The following is an 18602-nucleotide window of genomic DNA, read 5'->3' as shown; positions in this document are numbered from 1 at the left end:
AAATGACGCATCGCTGCGTGAAAGCAGCGATGCGTCACTTCTCAGTGCGCACTCCTTGCGTCATGATTGATGCGTTATATTTATAATATGACGCATCATGTCGCAAGGAGTTACAGATACGTCAGTATTTCTGACGTATCTGTAGGCGCAAAAGTGACACATTGCTGGAGTGTGTCACAAAAGTGAAGCAACTCCAGCAATGTGTACTTTCACATGGGCAAGTCCCATGTTGTTAGTGCCTGCGTCAGTCTTACGCCTGCCATGATGCAGGCGTAAGATTTTGACGCATTAGCGGCCAAGAATGGGCGCAGTGAAATCTTATAGATTTCACTGCGTCACTTCCATGACCCTTTCTTGCGTCAAAACGCCCCCCTTGCATACATTACACCTGGCGCAGATATAATGTGGCGCAGGGGTTTACAAAGTGATGCATCTACCTAGATGCGTCACTTTGTAAATATGGCGCAACAAGGCGCATTTTTACGCCACTGGTGCGTCACAAAAAGTGACGCACCGGCGGCATAAAAGTGACGCACAGCCTCATAAATGAGGCCCAAAATGTTTAAGAAAAGGATAAAAAACAATTTTTTTTAAATTATAGGCTTCACCAACAATGGTCAGTGAGTGAACAATTAAACTGTACAGGTCAGGTTTCAAAAAGCTGGTGCCTTATTGTGTATGTATCTGTATAGGTGTATATCCTGAGTAGTCACAGACCTCAAACTAGTCGCCAATCACAGAAAAATCCTTAGAGATAGTATATGCTCTGTACATAGCACAGCAATAGAAGACTGTGCAGCGTTTTGAGCCTCTACTGAAAGTTTTGGTACAGGTGAGCCCTTTGATGACAGGATGCACCCACAAGACAATGCAGTCTGTCTTTGTATTCTTTTTCAGAGGTAACTGGGATGCACGTAGGTCCCTCTCTGTCTCCTTTAAAGGACACCTCATTGGGACACAATAACTGTGTGGCACCAGCTAAGTGGTGCACAGCTAGCCTGCACCTTTCCCCATACATCTGTATCGACATATCTTTACTACCTTCCAAACATCTGCAACTAACAGTAGAATGAAAGCTGGGTCATCCAATTATTTCCTTAACATTCCAAGATTATTTTGCAATATCCACTTCATTGAAAAGGAAAGAAAATAGCATATGAAAAATAAATTATACGCAGTACCAATAAATCTGAATTAAAAAAAGTTTGTTCTCAATTCTTTGATGATCTGGAAATCTGAGACACCTTCAGTGGAAGATGTTCGCTTTTGAATGAACATTCTAAGCTACAATGTTATACAAAATAAAACATAACGCAAATAAAAAATATATATCAACCAAATTACTTTTTTTTTTATTTAACATTTTTATTGACATCACTTTAGGGTAGTGTATACATGAATTAATAACATGAATCAAAATGAATAAGAACAGTCATCAGAAAAAAATAGAGTGAATCCAAGTACATAAAAATAATCATCAAATGACAAAATTGATCAGAAAATTCAAAATATTAAACCTTTACCATAAACAATCAACGTATTACTGCAGCTATTCGATCATTTATACATAAGACCCAAAATACGTTTCTTTATCTAAATTAATCTATATCGCGAGATCCATAGGAACCCACATTTTCTCAGTCTTAACCATAGAACTGACACCCCTAGCTTTAGCCAGGGCAGTTGCCAAGCCATATGTTTCTTTAATGATAGTCCATGAATCACAGATAGTTGACGGTAGCGGGGAAACCCAAACCCGGGCAATAGCTAACCTAGCTGCCACCATCATGATTGAACAGGTCCGTGCCACAGCTGGTTTGCCTGCCTTACAGCCTAACATCATTTCTGACACAGTTAATGTAGGTCTCACTCCTAGTTTAATATGAAGCACTTGACCAATCTTCTGCCAATAGGTCTGCAGTTCTGGGCATTCTATAAACATATGAGTAAGATTTGCGGCCTGGGTCCCACATTCAGGCCATTTGGTTGTTTCTCCATAGTTATTACCTCCTGACCATTTAGCAATCCTTTCTGGTGTATAGTACAACATGCCGATTGTTCGAAATTGCTGTAGTTGTAAACTCACAGAATGAACTGAGTCGTATATGTTACCCAAGGCATGAGTGATCATACCGGGTGTTATAACTGTATTCAGCGCTTGACTCCAACATGTTGCTAATTTTACACATCCATCTACATTAAAACTAGTCAGGTTTTTATACATATTACCTATAAGGGACTTGCTTTTCTCCCCATATGAATAATCCCAAATCAAAGATTTAGTAATCATATTTAAGTCCAAATTCTTCAACAAGTAATCCCTTAACTGTAAATATTTAACCATGAAATTAGTAGGCAATTTGTATTGAAATTGTAGAGCTTCAAATGATTTAATTCCTCTTGCCTCATACAGATCAACCAAACATGTAATCCCATAATTAGACCATGATCTGCCCATATAGTCCTCACAACACTTCAGGGTACATTGGATTGCCCCAGAGTGGGAGTTTAGTATGTATTAACAAGTTGCTTCTGGCAGCCATAGCTTGCCATATAAATATACTATCTCTGACTGTCTTAAATTTAACACGTTTGAAATAATTTGGGTTCATAACGCGATATAAAAAAAATAAGCTATCATCGCCTAAGATCAACCTATATAAGGAATCTTTCTGATCAATCCCCAAAAGACTGCGAAAGCCTCCGGCAAACGCTGCCCAAAAATAGACTCTAAAATCTGTTAAACATAAACCACCTTGTTTATAAGGTGATTAAAGCAGATCAATCGCACGCCGAGACTTTTTAAAGCCCCAAATAAAACTAATCAGCACTCCATCCAGTTTTTAAAAAATAATATCAGTAAGATGTAGAGGAATTGATCTAAACAAATATAAGAATTGCTGAAGTATTTTCATCTTTATTAAATTACATCTCCCCAAAAGCCCTATTGGAAGTTTGTCCATTTTTACATTTTTTTAACAGTTTCTTCTAATAATGGAGTGTTATTTAAAGTTAAAATTTGGCCCACCTTAGCAGAAATGTTTACCCCCCAAAAAAATAGCTGTTGTAGATCTCCCCAGGATTAGAGAACTAGGTTTAAAATTAATAAGGACCTGTGTTTTGTTAACATATAATTTATACCCAGAAGCTAATCCAAATTTTGTTGCACCTCTCTCAATAACTAGGACAGCTTCTACTGGATTAATGGAGAAAATTGCCAGATCATCAGCATATGCTAATTCCTTCAGTTTATTAGAGCTAGTCATTAATGGATTCATCAGTTTCTTAACTTGTAGGGTGCATATAAATGGCTCTATATAAAGGGCAAATAATAATGGGGAAAGGGGGCACCCCTGCCTTGTGCCACACAAAATGTCAAATGGAGTAGAATATGAGCAGGAATATGAAAGATTAGCTTGAGGTTTATGATATAAGGCTCGCACCCACTGTCTAAACAGCCCCCCAAGGCCGAATGCACTCAATGTAGCCCATAAAAATTCCCAGCCAACCTTGTCAAAGGCCTTTTCGGCATCTAAAAGAATCATACCCAGACACACCTCCTCTTACTCCGCATAATCGAACGCTCCAATTGCCATATTGGAGTGAGCTGTAGTGTCTCTCCCAGGTATAAACCATGCTGGATATCCGACACTAGCCCTGACATCATTGGGGAGAGTCGATTTGCAAGAATTTTCGAAAAGATCTTAGCATCCGTGTTTATGAGGGAGATGGGTCGGTATGATCCGCAATCTGTGGGTGTTTTGCACATATTCCATGACTCCAGTGTCTTATTGCCCATGCCAACATATTGAATAACTGTATTAAATGGTGCAAGCAAAGTACTTTTAAAGACCCTGTAAAATTCTGTCGGCAGTGAATCTACCCCTGCAGCTTTACCCGAAGGTAATGCAACTAAACTACTAACATATATTTGCATTTTGCTTTAATCAATAAACCACAATCTACTTACAAAAATATTTATTCTGATCATAAAGTCATAAAGAAAGAAATACTTAATTGATTTCATAACTGATTTAATCATTTTTATCCCTACTTAACTTTACCAAACCAAGGGGTCCATTACGATGTCGAGTGGAAAAAGTAACGGAATGCGGGACCGTCCGCCAGGGGTGCGGCGGTCCCGCACCTGCAATTAGGATGCCACCTCCACCATGTCGATGGCATCCCCCATTCCCAGCACTGTGGCGGGCCGTGCTCACAGCACCGCCCGCCACAATGCTGGAAATGCCCGTTGTGCATTTGCATGTACAAGGAGACAGGCCCAATGCGGTGCCTGCCACCTTGTGCATGCAAATGCAGGGGGGTACCATGGGTACCCTCCATGTGCCCCCCCAACCCCCAACAGCCTGGGGGCCCACAACGGTCCCCCAAATGCAAAGAACACATGCCTTTCCGCCATTGAATGGCTGCTCTCTGCTATCATCCTAATATGGATGGTGGTGTCTTGCAGACACCGCCATCCATATTAGACATTTTGTCTGCCCCCACAGACCCCCCAGCCATTCTAATATGGCGGGGGTCTTTCTGGTGTGGATGGCGGGCAGTTCGCCCCCGCCGGCCCGGCGGGGGCAAACCGCCCTCCAGCCTTCCATCCTAATGGGCCCCATAGATAGCAACAAAAGACGACATTCTAAATGCCTAAGACTTAATCATTTTCTGATTTCTTATGTTTCATTTTCAACGCATGAAAATCATCATTTTGTATCAAAGTCATTGCTGCATGTCATCCTTACCACATTTGCAGATGTATGCTTGATTGCATTGAATTATTATTTTAAAAAGATGACAAATGCAACCAATCAGCAGTGTCTCCCTAACTGCTAATTTCTTCATGAATAAGAAAAACATTTGAAGCATTATTCCCCTACATGAATACGATGAAAATCTTGAAACATCTACCTCTGCCCCGTAATCACCACTCTGCACATAATGCTATAATGGAAACATTTAGAATGGTAATAGAAAGTGTGACCTCCAAAAAGTTAATCACTTTTCACAATATGGTCAGTTTGGAGTAGGAATAGTAAACCAGACCTCCTCAAAGTCCACTTCTTTCTGTAATAATAAATTGATTAATTACATTCTTTCTTTTTATCAATCAATATGCGTTAATATGGATTTACAATATTATGTAAAATAATATGTGCATTATTTTTAATAACTGATTTAATTGTATTTTTTTACATTAGTTCAATATAGGCTGGTTATATTTATTTTTTCTCTTAGTTCCTATAGAGGAAAGGTAATTAATTTAAAATTTTCTGTTATTTATTTTAACCTGTTGTATTTTGTAGGTCATCAGTGGGCATCAAGCTAAGCAGATCCACGTTGCGGTACTTCCATGGCGAAAATTCCTATTTTTGTAGCTATCGTTTGAGGTTGGTGTATCGAGGTTAGATTGTTAGTTTGGTGATATATGCTCAAATAGTTGTACCATTTCAATGACCTAGTATAGAAGCTTGCCATAGTTTTATAATGTACACGGATAGGTTTGATAGTGTAAATTTAAAAATATATGTATAACTTGATTATCTTATATTTTTATATTGCTCTTAGATTTCTTAGTTGTGTTTTATGTTGGGTGGGTTTCTGTGTTGCTTTATTTTACAGGATGTTTGTTATGTTGTGGAGATTTCATTTTCAGGTGGTAGTCATATTTTATTTTTTTTCTACGCAGAAAATCATTCTATTTTTCTACTATTTATTTTACTTTGCCTTGATTTTTGTGGGTTTTCTTGTGCATTTATTGTAATTTATACTAATTTCCTGATTTTGTAGTTTGTCAGCAGATTTTGTTGGATACATTTTCTCTATTCCTATTGCATTTTAGCATTTTTCTTGTGGATCTATTTTAACTTCTCTGTTCAGGATTATTTATTGGACGTTGACCATTCCACTGTGGATGGAGGACTCTGGCACATAACTGGAAGGTCAAGCATTTTTATATTTAATTGGTGGATGAAATTATTGTTTTATAAAAGGTTTTTCATTAATGTGTTTGAATACCTATGTGCTGTGGGGTATGTTTTATTTTGATTGTGTTTTTTTGGTATCATTGTTATAGACCTGCATGTGACATTTTCATATATCTGCATGTAAGTATTGCATTGTATGATTAACAATGATTTGAGTTCCTTTTTAAAATTCTTAGTGCATTTTAAATACAAGTATTTATTTTCTGTGGTGATACAAATTAATATATCATTTCATGATGTATACAATTTGTTTAAAAGAAGAACAAAGCTATTGGTGAAATGATAATTGCTGTTTGGAGGTGTGTAGATTTATTTTTAGTACATCATTTTGGCTATTGTTTTTTAGTACAGTAGGCCTTGATTATTAGGAAACAAAAGTGCCCTCCTTGCTAGCACTTTATTACTTGATATTTTCTATTTAATTTGTGTTATAGATTGTTCTGTTCATTGGTCTTGGTAGCTTTGTTCTTTTCTTAATGTTTCTGGAAATTGGTAAAGTGTAAATTGGCTTATTCCCAATGTCCTTGGAAAGAACTGTGCCTCCATTCAACTATATAGATGATTTTGATTCATGCCATACAACACTATCAAAAACATCACAAGAAGAGGAAGAAGCACTCTTACAATACCACTCGACCGCCATGGAGGCGGAAAACAACCGCCCGCCGGGACCGTGGATAAAGCGGCGATCAAATTAGGATCAACTGCCAAAAAAGACCAACCGCTGCGGTAGCGTGCTAACAAAAAACGCCCGACGCGGGCGGTGACGACCCAAAACCGACCACTGCGGTCGGAAAAGCAGCGGAAAAGCTACACCCCACCACAAGCATAGCGGAGAGACCGCACAGGAAATTAGGGTTTCCCCGCGGTCGCACACTGCAGTGAATATGAGAGACAGCGGAAGAGCTGCAGCATAGGCACCGCAGCGGCCGGTACATGAAAAACATGGCGGACGAAGCCAAAACACTGCAACAATGCCTAACTGAGCACAAATTAAAATAGCCATGCCCCACAAATACACCAAACGCATACCAATGATAAAACACATGCAAAAAATAAAAATTACAATTCCCAGGACAACACCCACAATACACCTCACAGCAAAGGCCCAATTGGACACACCCACACAGTTGAGTATAAATACAGTCCCTCTACTGACCACAATCCTTTGCAGCACTCCAGAAGAGAAGGCCAAACACCACATCTGACAGGAGAGGCAAAACAACACAACACACACACCACCTCCACCACCATTACACCAGCACCAACAATTCCCCAGCACACAACACACCTCACACCTCAACACCACACACACCTGCATCCACAAACACTGCAAACACCAAACACCATGGCAGCACAAAACATGCCAAAATTCACAGAGGGTGAGTTGACAGTCATGGTCAATGAGATAGTGAGAGTGGAACCATAACTGGTAGCCTTGGCCAACAGACACCATTAGCCACAAGGACACCAATGTGGGAAAGGATAGTCCAAAGGGTCAATGCAGCAGGGACCACCCCGCGATCCAAGAAGGAGATCATCAAGCGGTGGCATGATCTCAAGAGGGTTGTCAAGGAGAAGAGGAGCAAGAACTGGGAGCTGGTGAACCGGACTTGCAGTGGCCCTCCCATCCCACAGAAAACATTCACACCATGGGTGGAGAAGGTGCTTGCCATACTGCATCCTGGGAGTCTCACAGGAGTAGCTGGGGGAACGGAGGCTTGTAAGTACAAACAAATGGCAACCAACACACTGATAAGTACTTCCTTGCACAACCCAAACACCATTGCACGGTTCTCCCTCACCTAACAGGTAGACAGCCAACCTCACTGGAAGACATGTTTGGGGGTGGGAGGCCTGCACTACCACTCCCAGCATGCCTCATGTCACACACCCCAGCAGCATGGAGGCCTCCCCACCCAGGAGCATGTGTCAGCCATTGCACTGTTCACCCTCACCTAACAGGTAGGCAGCCATCCTCACTGGGAGACATGTTTGGGGGTGGGAGGCCTCTATCACTACTCCCAGCATGCCCGCTGTCCCACACCCCAGCAGCATGGAGGCCTCCACCACCCAGGAGTATGTGTCAGCCATTGCACTGTCCACCCTCACCTAACAGGTAGGTAGCCATCTTTCATTGGAGGACTGTTTGGGGGTGGGAGGCCTGTATCACTACTCCCAGCATGCCCCCTGTCCCACACCCCAGCAGCATGGAGGTCTCTCCCACCCAGGAGCATGTGTCAGCCATTGCACTGTCCACCCTCACCTAACACGTATGTCGCCATCTTGTGTTGGAGGACTGTTTTTGGAGTGAGAGGTCTGTATCACTACTCCCAGCATGCCCCCTGTCCCACACCCCAGTAGCATGGAGGCCTCCCCCACCCAGGAGCATGTGTCAGCCATTGCACTGTTCATCCTCACCTAACAGGTAGGCAACCATCCTCAGTGGGAGACATGTTTGGGGGTGGGAGGCCTGCACTACCACTCCCAGCATGCACCTGTACCACACCCCAGCCGCATGGAGGCCTCCTCCACCCAGGAGCATGTGTCAGCCATTGCACTGTCCACCCTCACCTAACAGGTAGGTAGGCATTGTCACAGGTCTGGCTGTTTCTGGCTGAGAGACCTGCCACACTACACACGGCACCAATTGCATGCAATGCATCTACACAGGACATGTATGATTATTTGATGTTTTCATGCACCATGTAATAACAGCCAGTATTGCATGCAACAATAATACAAAAGTTGTCTCAATTGTGTAGTGTACAGACAGCAGATGACATGCAGCTAACAGAATACTTGCACATTGCCCTACACTGACCATTTCCCATCTAATGCACAGGTGATGAAGATCTTGCTGCTGAGGACAACAACCACCAGCAGAGACAGTCTCCACCCCCGGTGCATGGACTCTCGGATGTTGACTCCCAGGACAGTTTGAATGATGAGCTCCAGGCCGGCCCATCTGGTGTGGCAAGGCCCAACAGGTCCCAGGACCCCATCCTCCCCACTACCACGTCTGCTGCCCCAACAACTGCACAGCAGACCCCTGCAGTCAGGACCTGTGCCTCCACCGCTGCCACCATGGACACCACCACCACCAACACCACCAGCACCCTCCCTGTCCCAGGGGACGACCAGGACACAACGCCAACTGTGGAGGGCAGGGCGAGTGTGCCAGGACCCACTGTGGCAAGGCAACAGGTCAGTGGCAGCAGGGCAGTTGGGAGGGCCAGGGTCCCCTCAGGAGGTGGGCACACCATCCCTGGACCACTTCACCAGAGTCATCGGTGCATATGAACAGGTCCAGGGACAAAGTGGCCGGTCAGACAAACTTTTACATGAGCTCATCCTGCTGCTGAGGTCCATTGACGCACGTATTGTTCAAATGGTGGACCTCATGGCTCAGCAAGTGGCGTTGCTGAAGGGGCAGGCCAGTATCACAACCAACACCTCCGCCCCCTTCTGTTGTGCTGCAGGATTACAGTGCACCATCCTCCCCTGTGCCAACAGAGAGGGGCGAGTCCTCAGAAGCCACAGGCCATTCAGCAGACCCCCACCGCCAAAAGATCAAGGGGGCGTCTAAAGAAGAGCCAGGGAGTCTCCGGAGGCAAAGCCCCAGCCACACGCCATTCACTGAGCCAGCCCTGATGGCAACCCTATTCCCCACTGCATTGACTGTTTGGACTGTCCTTCCCACACTGCTTTGGTAATGGCACTTGTCTGTTGGACTGGGTCACCACATCCATGTGGTGTCTACTCTTGCATCTCATCTACCATGACTGTCATATCAATGCCCATTCACCACCTTCATGTAAATATTCCTGCACCCCTCACATGTCCACTTTGCAAATAAAAAACCTGATGCACCAGACCTTATGCTGTATCATTTTTATTGCAACATTTACAGTTTTGAAAATGTCCATGATGTGTCCAAATGATGTACAGTATGTAGGGAAGGACTATTCTGAAGCACCAAGGGAGACACAACAGAACAACAGTCACTGGTGTCATTGTGGCATCACAGACCTAACACTACACAAAACATACACATGAGACTACAGGCATACAAAACTATGTGCAGCAGGTGATAACAAATAGAATCCAGCATACGTCCACATATGGAACATCAATGCCACCTTTCCTACACACAGGTGACTCAACATGTGCCTGTCTGTACCATCCGCAGATAGCCCTGTACAACAACAACAACCACAACAGACAATGTACAAGTCATACATCTTTACACACCTTCAAGTGAAGTAGCTGTTGATCAGCTGTTGACGAATGTCAACTCCTTCCTCCTCTCCACTGGACTCAGGTCCTGGGGCAGGGGCAGGCCTTGGTGCCTCTCCATCATCCAGGAGCAGGGGAATCCCTTGTGAATGGCCATATTGTGTAGCATACAGCATGCCACAACGATCTTGCAGACCTTCTCAGGCAAGTATGCCAGTGCTCCTCCAGTCCTGTCAAGGCAGCGGAATCTTGACTTGAGTAGTCCAAAAGTCCGCTCAATGACACGTCAGGTTCTGTCATGGGCCTCATTGTACCTGACGTCAGCCGGGGTCCTGGGATTTCTCAGTGGATTTCAGCAGCCATGCACGACTGGGATATGCAGAGTCACCTAGAAATGACAAACACACATTGCAATGTTGCACAGGCAGAGGGCAGCAGGCCATAAACACACAGCACGCCATACCACTGGGCATACTCACCCACAATCCAAGCACGGTCGGGATGCATGTTAGCCATAATCCAGGGGAACCATGCTGTTCCTTGTGACATATGAATCATTGGCCGATCCAGGGAATCTTGCACACACATGTGAAATTGTCATGTCCTCAAGGCACACCACCTGCACATTTATAGAATGGTAATGTTTGCGATTCCTAAAAACATGCTCAGTGGCATGTGGTGCCACCAGGCCAACATAGGTGCAATCGATGGCACCAACAACATGGGGGATGTACCCAAGGGCATAGAAGTCACCCTTCACACCTGGCAATTCGGCTCCCCTGGGGAAATGTATGTAACGATCCTTATATCTCATCATGGCTGCAAGAACATCCCTCAGCACCATGCTGAACATGGGTTGCGACATCCCTGCAGCGCCGGCCATGGTCTCCTGGAAGGAACCAGTCGCAAAAAAGTGGAGGGCTGCCATCACTTTGTATGTGGGTGTGAAGGCTGTTGGGTAGTGGCGACGAGGCTGCAGGTGGGGCTTCAAAAGATCACAAAGGGTCTTCATGGTCGCTCTGTCGAGGCAGAATTTTCGGATGATTGCTACATCCTCCATGTCCCCCAGCACTTTCAGGTGACGTATGAGATTTGGCCTCCTCCTAGTTGAGATGTACATGGACACATGTCAATGACAACCATCATGAGGTGGACTCAGCACATACCGTTAAGCATGTCACGCAAAACCTTAACATTCCATGTGAGATGCGTGGCACACAAGGTTACATGTGTTTAAATTTGAGACACACAGAGGACACAGCAATCCATTTTCAATACACAGGTGCCGCAAACATAACAGAATGTCAATGCAAATGCACAGTTTCTGAAAAAGACATTCCACATGTGCACGCCACATCCCGTACCATCCACAAAAGTGTGGAAGATGACCATGAATGTCCCACACACATCTGCTGTACCTGTCACACATTAATGCATCATGTGAAGCAGGCGCACATCAAGAGCACAATGATCACAGTAGATGGTAAACTTGTGTGCATGGGCTGATATGGTAGCACAAGTATGAAACAACACCATACAGTGAGACAAGCCTTGCCAAGGTCAGCACTGACCCACAACACATTGATTGTTTACACATTATTGACACAAGCTTAACATTGTCAGGCATCATCAACCATCAAATGCATCAGTGACATCGCAGGAACACAGACCAATGTGCATCACACATATTGTGCAACCACCTGTGCAAGAAACCAATGAATGGCATTGTGTGCACATAATGTGCTATTAAACATGTTGCTGCTGTGTACTGATGCAGAGTTCACGATTGAATTTGCCATTGCGGTTGCTACTGCCTGTCCAAGGCGTTGTGACACCAGCACCACCCCCTACACAAGTGCGGTAGAGATTGGCATGGAGACATGTGTTGCTGGCGGTGGGCATGCTGCACCACACATATGGCGGTAGCATCCACCATATGTGTGGTGCTGCATGCCCACCGCCAGCAACCCATGCCAATCTCTACCGCACCTGTGTAGGGGGTGGTGCTGGTGTCACACTGCCGTGGACAGGCGGTAGCAACCGCCATATCGGTGGCGATGCATGCCCACCACCAGCAACCCATGCCAATCTCTACCGCACTTGTGTAGGGGGTGGTGCTGGTGTCACACCGCCGTGAACATGCGGTAGCAACCACCATATGTGTGGCACTGCATGCCCACCGCCAGCAACCCATGCCAATCTCTACTGCACTTGTGTAGGGGCTGGTGCTAGTGTCACACCGCCGTGGCCAGGCGGTAGCAACTGCCATATATGTGGAGCTGCATGCCCATCACCAGCAACCCATGCTAATCTCTACTGCACTTGTGTAGGGGGTGTTGCTGGTGTCACACCGCCATGGCCAGGCATGCAACACCACACATATTGCGGTTGTTACCGCCTGCCATGGCGGTGTGACACCAGTACCACCCCCTACACAAGTATGGTAGAGATTGGCATGGGTTGCTGGTGGTAGGCATGCAGCGCCACACATATGGCGGTTGCTACAGCCTGTCCACAGCGGTGTGACACCAGCACCACCCCCTACACAAGTGCGGTAGAGATTGGCATGGAGACATGGGTTGCTGGTGGTGGGCAAGCATCGCCACACATATGGCGGTTGCTACCACCTGGCCACGGCGGTGCGACACCGCCGTGGGGCATTGCCTACAGCCAATGGGAGCGATGATGGCGGTGGCATGATGCAGGTTTGAAAATCACGGAAGGCGTGCTCCGTCACCGCGGGCCGGTCATTGGATGCTTTTGAACAATGCACTATCACAGTAGCGCACCCCGGGCCCCTACGGTGCATCACAGCCATGGAGCACTGCCTACAGCCAATGGGAGCAATGATGGCGGTGGCATGATGCAGGTTTGGAAATCACGGAAGGTGTGCTCCGCCACCGCGGAGCTGGTCATTGGATGCTTTTGAACGATGCACCACAGCGGTAGCGCATCCCAGGCCCATGCGGTGCATCAAAGCCATGGAGCACTGCCTACAGCCAATGGGAGCGACAATGGCGGTGGCATGATGCAGGTTTGAAAATCGCGGAAGGTATGCTCCGCCACCGCGGAGCCGGTCATTGGATGCTTTTGAATGAGGCAGTCCGGCACAACCAATAATTGCAGGTATGCACCTCACTAAGGAGCCCAGGGGGCTATAACTCTGTTGGAGTGAGCACCACATTTCCACTGCTCACCAAGCCTGCTGCTGGGACCCTCTCCTGCTGCTGCCTGGGACCCTCTCCTGCCGCTGCCTGGAACCCTCTGCTGCTGGTGCCAGAAGTGCCTGCTGCCTGGGACCCTCTGCTGCTGCTGCCTGGGACCCTCTCCTGCTGCTGCCTGGGACCCTCTCCTGCTGCAGCCTGGGATCCTCTCCTGCTACTGCCAGAAGTGCCTGCTGCCTGGGACCCTCTGCTGCTGCTGCGTGGGACCCGCTAATGCTGCTGCCAGAAGTGCCTGCTGCCTGGGACCCTTTGCTGCTGCTGCCTGGGACCCTCTCCTGCTGCTGCCTGTGACTCTCCCCTGCTGCTGCCTGGTACCCTCTGCTGCTGCTGCCTGGGACCCTCTCCTGCTGCTGCATGGGACCCTCTCCTGCTGCTGCCTGGGACCCCCCCCTGCTTGCCTGGGACCCTCTCCTGCTGCTGCTAGAAGGGCCTGCTGCCTGGGACTCCTCACCACTCACTTCAACCACAGGTGTTCCATGTCCACAGGGATGGCAAGAACTGAGAAGATCCGTGCCAGTCCATTCACAGGAGCTGGAGGTGCTAGTGGATGAGGTGCTGGCACAGTACCTGAGGCTGTATGGTGTCCCCAATGTAGTGGTAAGTTATCATTGAGGGTGCTGTTGGGCAGGGGGGGTCAGACATGCATGGGACTGGTGATGTGTGCGACCCACGGAGGGGTTTCAGTGCAGTCATCCTGCATGTGTGTGTGATTGGCATGTAGCGTCTACACCCTCATGCATGCATGCTCTGATAACTATTTGGGCCATGCAGAGTGCCCTTGTGAGGTGTCCCCCAGTTTGGGAATTAGGGGGATTACAATTGGTCCGGACTCTGTGTATTGCAACTGTTGTGATAGATGTTGGTACATGACACCGTGTAACTGGTCACTTACCCTACTTTTCTCCCATACCTGCAGCTCACGGTACACCAATGTAAGGCCGTGTGGAGGGCCATAGCTGCAAAGGTACGGGCCCTGGGGGTATCCAACAGATGATGCACCCACTGCCAGAAGATGTGGGACGACATCAGCCGGCTGGCCAAAAACGTGGCCGAGATGACCTTGGGACTGCAACCACGCACTGGGCGTCTGGCACGGCGCAACTTGACACCACTGATGTTCCGCATATTGGCAGTGACTAATACTGAGTGGGATGCACGTCTGAAGGAGCATCGCCAGAAAGGCAGGGGTGAGTAATTTGGGAGGGTGACATTGCATGGGAGTGGATGCATGTGTACAGAGCCAGTGGCAGCGGTGAGCCACTTTATTTTTGCGGGGTGGTACAGTGATGTGTAATATGAGTGGCTACCGTAATGTGTGCTCCATGCTGTGCTTTATCATAGCCAGGTGTTTTGGGATACACATGATCATTCTGCATTGTGATGGTGTGGGTAATGTATTAGGGGGGTTAACATAAAGGTCCACTATCTGAGTGTGAGTTTATGTATTCCGACTTTGCATGATTGTTGAGGGTCACACGTCTGACAACAAGTTGCCCCAGAGTACCACATGGTGCTTGGAATGGCCTACGTGGCATTCTGGACTGTCATGTCCTAATAGGTATGTGTGTTCTCCCATCAGGTTCCCTGAAGGCCTGTCGGTGGCAATGAGTGTTGGGACATGATAGGTGTGGGAATGTCAAGTTGTGTGTGGTACACTTCATCCACGGGCAAGGTGTTGTGCTGTGTGGCCTAAACATGGCTCAGCCATGGCAGGTAGTCAGTGTTGCAGGCACTGTTGTTGTGTATGTAGTGTGTTGCTGCAAAGGTTATGCAGGGTGTGGTGGTCAGAATGTTGATATGGGAATCCCATGTATGCATGGATTAATTTGCTTTGCCCTGATGATGTCATTTATACAACCCTGCATCTCTCTCTCATGCAGAATCGCCAGTGGGCACGGAGGAACAGGAGCCGGAAACCAGTGGTGGCGAGAGTAGCACTACAGCTGCACCTGAGGCCAGTGACACAGAGCTCACCAGCGCATCTGAAGGGCACACGAGTATGCAGGAGGAATCCGTGGCTGAGACACAGAGTACTACATCATCTGATGCGAATGGTGATGCATCCATGTTGTCAGGCACAGGGTATGGGGAGTCTGCTACATCATCTACCACTCAACGGCCAGTGCCCAGCCTCCCATCCACTTCCTCTGGTGCTGCCCTTGTCCGTAAGAGGGGACGAGTTACATTCACACCTGGCACCGCTGAGCCCACACCTGTTGCCCCTGCTGCCCTCAGTGCTGAGTGTGTAGGGCTCCTGCGCCACTTTTGTGAGGGCCAGACCGCCCTGCTCAATGACTTCAGTGACCATGACAAGAAATTAGGGCAGGTGGTTGCCTACATGGAGGGCATACGCTCTGACATGGGTGGGTTCCACCGTACAGTCCAGTCTTTGTCATCCGCAGTAACATCTGCCCTTCAAAAAGCACATGCTCCCATTCCTGCTCAGGTGCCTTTGTCCACCCCCCAGTCAGTGGCCACATCAGAGGACAGTGACCAAGGTTCGCATGCGTCACAGACACAATACAGCACAAGGACCACATAGCAGACACAACCCAAGCGGTCCCGCCCACATACACCATCCCCCCAGAGGAGCAGAGCCACCCCAGAATGCAAGGACAAGAGCCCATCAGGGAAGAGCAAGGCGGAAAAAGCAATGAGGCTTACATCAGCCTCACAAACCTCTGAGGCATCTCCAGCAAAGGACTGTCCTGACCCTAAAACTTCACACAGATCTAGGCGTGCAGTGTCTGTGCCCACTGAGGAGGTGTTGTATAGCAAGGGTACACCTAGGAAGGGCACAGGCCAACATCCCCCACCACATCAACTCCAATTCCAAGCCCAGTGAAGCAGGTGGAGGAGGGCACTGTAGGGGCCACCCCAGGCAAAGAGGCAAAGGAGGGCACTGTAGGCTGTAGGTGGGATACCTGGCAAAGGGGCAAAGGAGGGCACTGTAGGTGGGACACCTGGCAAACAGGCAAAGGAGTGCACTGTAAGTGGGACACCTGGCAATCAGGGTAAGGTGGTCCAGAGGCATAGCCAGACAAAGCGTTCTGCAGGATCCAGCACATCACCAGAGGGAGTTTGAGTGTCTGGACCAAATGCAGGACAGTTGGTGTGTGTACCTGTTGTGTCATCACCAGTTCCCATTAACCCCAAGACAGGGAAGCCACTTTGTATTCCCCAAAAGTGGAAGGGTACCCCTCCAACCTCTCCCATCCACACTGTGTCCCAGGTCTGCTTGACTCTACCTCCACGTGCCACTATACCACCTGGTCCAAACAGCCCTCCAGCTTGCCAGATAACTGTTAGACCTACCTCACCTGTTTCTCTCTCTCCCCAGTCAAGTGTTCCTGCTGACCCCGACACACAGCCAGCTCCAAGTCCACCTGACAGCCAGATGTGAGTGGCAGTCCCCCTCATACACCTGTCTCTCATAGAGGTGTGCTAGTCCTGACCATTGTTTGCCACCTGGTTGTGTTGCTGGCCATGGAAGGGTACAGTCAAACACACTCACGGTGCAGCTTCTCATGCCCTGACTCTGCACTTTGCCATGCCCACTGGCCTCGTCATTCACTGCAGCTCTCCCCTTGCCTGTGCGGCCTCTCATGTACTTGCTGCGCCACCTGCCCTGGACACTGGCCATGTTGCTCTGCTGTGTTGGAGTCTCCCCTGTGCAGCCTCTCATGTACTTGCTGTGCCAGCTGCCCTGGATACTGGCCCTGTTGCTCTGCTGTGTTGGGTTCTCCCCTGTGCCATGGACACTGGCCCTGTTGCTCTGCTGTGTTGGAGTCTCCCCTGTGCAGCCACTCATGCACTTGCTGTGCCACCTGCCCTGGACACTGACCCTGTTGCTCTGCTGTGTTGGATTCTCCCCTGTGCCATGGGCACTGGCCCTGTTGCTCTGCTGTGTTGGAGTCTCCCCTGTGCAGCCTCTCATGTACTTGCTGTGCCACCTGCCCTGGACACTGGCCCTGTTGCTCTGCTGTGTTGGATTCACCCCTGTGCCATGGACACTGGCCCTGTTGCTTTGCTGTGTTGGTTGGATTCTCCCCTTTGCCATGGACAATGGCCCTGTTGCTCTGCTGTGTTGGAGTCTCCCCTGTGCAGCCTCTCATGTACTTGCTGTGCCACCTGCCCTGGACACTGGCCCTGTTGCTCTGCTGTGTTGGATTCTCCCCTGTGCCATAGACACTGGCCCTGTTGCTCTGCTGTGTTGGACTCTCCCCTGTGCCATCAACACTGGCATTCCTGTTTACAGTTTTCTTGTGCAGGATATCTTGCATTTGTTCAGCATGTTGTACCTTGATCTTGTGTACAGCTGTTCAACTATCACATCTGTGCAATATGTGAATAAAGACAGTTACTTCTGTTGTCTGTTTTGTCAGTGTACTTGCTGATTGAAGATCTTTTTGTGTGTGCATTTGGTAGCCTGGGCCCCATGCTCTATGTGTCACTTCAACATTGCCAAGCTCTTTAGCCGCATCAAATATTTAAACAGGGGTGACAGGGTCTTCAGTCCATTCAGACACTGATACTTGTGTTATCTGTGTTGGCTCTTTTACCTGTCATGCAGTTCTCCTTTTAGTGGTTTGCTCTTGTTGGCAACATTGTTGCCATGTCAGGTTGGGATACACTGCCAGCACAGGGTGTGATGCTGTGCACAGGTTTGCATGCAGGCTGGGCAATGTCAATATGTATGTGTGTTATTCCTATATATGTGCCCAACTGTGTATGTGTATGGTCATTTTGTGTTGGCCCTTAGTCCTGGTCCCCTGGCCTACATGAGATGTGTGTTCTCTTGGGTGGTGACTGAGGAGGTGTGCAGTGTGAAGGGCGTCACTTTGTAGTGGGTGTGGATGTGTGTGTGCCCCTGGATTGTGATAGACACACATGTGTCAGCAAGGAGTTGTGTGCCTGTTGTTTGGATTGTCCTGCCCTGTGTAAATGATTGTATGCACTTGTGTGAGTTGTCTGTTGTGCACTGTGCAGTGCGTTGATGTGTCCATGAAGTTCTGTGTGACTCCTCATTGTTGTTTTTGTCACTTATGAGTATGCAAAGTGGGTGACTTGCACAACAGTGTTGTGTTTGTTTGATCATCAATGTGGGGTGTGTGTGTGTTTGTGTGGACTGTGTGGCCCTGTG

The sequence above is a fragment of the Lissotriton vulgaris genome, chromosome 3_1, assembly GCF_964263255.1.
Source record: "Lissotriton vulgaris chromosome 3_1, aLisVul1.2, whole genome shotgun sequence".
Lineage (NCBI taxonomy): Eukaryota > Metazoa > Chordata > Amphibia > Caudata > Salamandridae > Lissotriton > Lissotriton vulgaris.
Note: the sequence above shows the minus strand (reverse complement) of the source record.